We start from the raw sequence: 4,335 nt of genomic DNA, 5'->3' as shown, positions 1-4,335 counted from the left end.
CAGTTAGAGATAAATATGGGTCAATACGAATAAGTATTTAATGTCAATTGAGCACAAATTTAACCATATTCATCCACCAATTTGGCATGAAGCATTCATTCTTAGTTAATGCGTTATAAATTATGCCAGTTTTTAACCGGCTAAAATATTAGTGTTCATATAATTTTGGAAAATGACAGAGTGGACGATAAAATTGTCGTGCTAGAAAAGACGACATGATTCCATTTCTGTCTCATTAAAACCGATTTTCTTTTTCGTTGTTGCAGACCATCTACTAGTTGACCAGTTGTGTAAAACTCCCAAGAGGCATCTTCTATCGTTCAATTGTTCAATGAGATGTTACGCCGCTGTACAACTCGTGCTCTCTACCGATCTATGTTTCGACAACAGGATCATTGCCAGCACCATCAAAATGCATCGCCGGATTGCCACGAATAACAGGCACATACCCAGGGTGATGAAAACAAAGTTTCCGGTCTCTGTTAAAAGTCAACACTAAAATGTACCTGGATGTGCTGAAGAGTGTAGTGCTCCCTTGGTGCAATCAGATGGTTGCTAGCATACCCTGGGTGTTGCAGCAAGACTCGGCACTAGTTCACAAGTCCAAAGAGATCAAGGCTTGGCTTCAGGGGTGCTATGACTTAGTACTCTTTTCTCACTAACCCCTCCCCATCCTCACCGATCTGAACCCGCTGGACTACTACGTTTGGTCATACGTCGAGAACATCACCAACATGACCTCCCACACTATCAAAGCCAGCCTGGTGGTTACCATCCGTCGAGTGTTCACCGAGCCCTCGTTGGCGCTTGTGGAAAAGGCATGAACCCAGTTCCGGACTCGTATCGAATCTAGGCGGATACATTGAATAGATGTCAGCTCTATTGTATAATCAAGTTACCTGAATTGACTTTTTCAATAAAAGTTTTTAAATAAAACTCTATTTATTTTCTTTAGGGCGACAAATTTATCGTTCCAGCTTTAGTTGATGGAAGTGGATAAGCATTGCAACATGCTCATATTTTTTTATGTAAAAATGAATGTTCTGATCTTTGAATTTTTCTCTTCTGTTTCTTCCCTTGCCCCTCTTTCTTTTTTTTTTTTTTTTGTTTTACTTTCCCTTCTTATCTCTGTCTTTTTCCGTGTTATTATTCCTTTGTTTTTATTCATTTTCCGTTTCTTTTGTCGTTTGAGTGTCGTAATAGCGATTTGATTTTCTCTCACCAAAACGAAGTGTGTATGTGTGGGGATTGGACACGGTTGGCTCGTCTGCTGATCTCTTCCTGTCCCGAACCCCCTCTCCGACGCTTTCACGATTGCACGTGCAATGACCAATTCAAGAAACCCGTACCCCCCCCCACACACACACACATGCCTTTTAGTCCCCACTTTCCCTTTAAAACCCGGCGGGTGGAAAGAACTGCGGCCGAGGCTCGCGGGTAAACAGAGAATCAACGAAAAGACTAAAGAGAAAATAAAAAGAGCGGAGATGACGGAAGGAAGACGCGACTGGCGAGTTGATGATGATGATGATGATGATGATGATGATGATGATGATGATGATGATGATGATGATGATTGAAGAAAAAGACGAAGAAGAAGAAGAAAGAGGAGGAAGAGGAGGAAGAGGAGGAGGAGGAGGAGGAGAAGAAAAATGAGGAGGAGAAAGAAGGCGGAAGAAAATAAAGAAGAAGAAGAAGAAGAAGAAGAAGAAGAAGAAGAAGAAGAAGAAAAAGAAGAAGAAAAAGGAGAAGAAAAAGAAGAAGAACAACAACAACAACGATAACAACAACAACAACCAGTTAAAAAAGAAGATAAAAAGAAAAGGAGATGAATGAACAAGAAGACAAAGGCGAAGAAGAAGAAGAGGAAGAAGAAGACGAGAGAAAAAGAGGAGAAAACAAAGAAGAAGAAGAAAAAGAATAATAGGGAGGAGTAGTCTTCTTATTCCTCAATTTTGTCCCTTACTTTTGGGCGTTCCTATTTTGAAAATAAATAAATAATTGTTATAATTCTTTTTCTATCCTTTGCAAACGATTAAAATTTTAGTTTGTTATGGATGCTAACGACTAGCAGTTGTTAGAATTCCAGCTTTTCACAGTAATTTCTGATTAATATTAGGTTTCAACATTTTGTCCCTTAGTTTTGGACACTACTGTATATATATATGCAAGATAATTTATATATATATATATATATATATATATATAAAGCTGAATGTGTGTGTGTGTGTGTGTGTGTGTGTCTTTCTGTCTTGTCACGAATAGGCTCCTATATGGTTGACTATTTAAAAAAAAAATGATTACATATAATGATAGAAGATGTATTGAGACACAGGAATGGGTATGTTTCATCTGGCAGAATGGTGGGTCATTAAAACTGTGGGGTCTGGGTTCGCGCCTGGTCCACAAAGTATGGAAATAAAAAAGTTAAAAATTAAATAAAAGAAAACGTTTACAAGTGTTTTTGATATAGATGTACATAATAATACTATATATATATATATATATATATATATATATATATATATATATATTTTTTTTTTTTTTTTTTTTTTTTTTACAAAGGCATCACCACATTATCAAGGCCCAGAGGCCACTCAAGGATAAGGGTTAAAGAGTGTACAGTAGAAGTTGGTCAATATAGTAATCATTAGTAATGAAAATTTGGTAAATTTAATAACTTATATGGAACGGCTCATCAAGAACTTATTTACCTTAGACTTGAACACAACCATATTGTAGTCAGCCGGAAAGCAGGAAAACGGAAGACAATTCCACAGGCGTGCAGTTCTAAGAAAGAAGCTTTGTTCATGGAATCTATGTTTAGGTTTAGGCACAGATAAAGAGTGGGGGACATTATTGATAGTGTTTACAGCTAGACGAGTGTTTCTTGTGAAAGTTTGGCGAGGGGGGACCATAGATTGAAGCTCAGTTGAACACTTTCCATGAAAATAACGATACATCAGAGACAAACTCGCAACATCTCTTCTGTGAGATAGAGGTTGTAAGGAGGAGAAAAGGACATCTCCTACGAGGCTACGAAGTCTATTTTGAACTCTATCAAGGCAGGACAAGTCCTTTCTAGCAGCTCCTGCCCAGATGTGGCAACAGTATTCCATCATTGGACGTACCTGGCTCTTATATAGATAGAGAATTGCATCAGCAGTGAGATATCTACTGGATCGATAGAAAGATCCCACCATTTTTCCAGCGGCCTTGGCAACAGATTTGATATACGTGTTCCATTTAAGATCAGGAGTAATGGTCAAGCCCAGAAGCTTGTCAAAACTTGAGGCCTCCTGAAGACGAGAGCCATTCATTTCAATTGATGACAAATGTGGATTAAAATGTTGATGATGTAAAGAGAGAAGCTTGGTTTTAGATGCATTAAAAGTAACCAGCCACTCCTTTCCCCATTGTACTACATGCTCAAGATCAGAGGAGAGAGAATTGGAGAGTACTTGCTCGTTTACTGTCTTAGATGTGGTACCATAAATGGTAGTGTCGTCAGCATAAATGTCTACAAATGATGTAAGGATATGATTTGGAAGATCATTAATGTAGATCAGGAAAAGAGTTGGGCCCAGGATGGATCCCTGAGGGACACCGGCATTAATACTGTGAGCTTCTGATTTTTGCCCCTCAACTACTACTCTTATGAACCTATCAGAAAGAAATGATTTAATAATTGAGAAGACTTTTCCAGCTATACCATAGCTAGCGATCTTATGAAGTAAACCTTTATGCCATACCCTATCAAAGGCTTTAGATATGTCAAGAGCAATTGCCCTAGAAAGATTGCCACCGTCGAGAGATTTGCTAATCCTATGCGATATAACTGTAAGGACATCTGCTGTAGATCTAGCAGAACGGAAACCATATTGAGTGTCACTAAGAAGGTTATTTTTGTTGAGATGTTTGATTACTTCTGTATTTAACACAGATTCTAGCAACTTACTCATGACGCACAGGAGACTTATTGGCCTGTACTGAGAGGGAGATGAGCGATCACCTGAATTCTTAAATACAGGGCATACTGATGAGATTTTCCAGGGAGATGGGAAACTATTCTCCTTAAGACAACGTTTAAACAGTTTTGTAAGTATGGGCGCTAGTTCAGGTTGAAGTTTTTTGAGTACTATAATTGGAATACCATCAGGGCCAGTTGCTTTACTGGAATCAAGGTTTTTGATTAGCTTGGCAACATCACGTACAGATATACGTATATCACATAGCGTGTTTTCTGATACAGGAGGAAATATTGGGGGTTGGCGGTCTTGGTCGCAAAGGGTAGAATTAGCTGCAAAGTTCTTGACAAAGAGTTTGGCTTTGTCT

This window comes from Euprymna scolopes, chromosome 39, assembly GCF_053919585.1.
Source record: "Euprymna scolopes isolate OS-2025 chromosome 39, ASM5391958v1, whole genome shotgun sequence".
In the NCBI taxonomy this organism is placed as follows: domain Eukaryota; kingdom Metazoa; phylum Mollusca; class Cephalopoda; order Sepiida; family Sepiolidae; genus Euprymna; species Euprymna scolopes.
Note: the sequence above shows the minus strand (reverse complement) of the source record.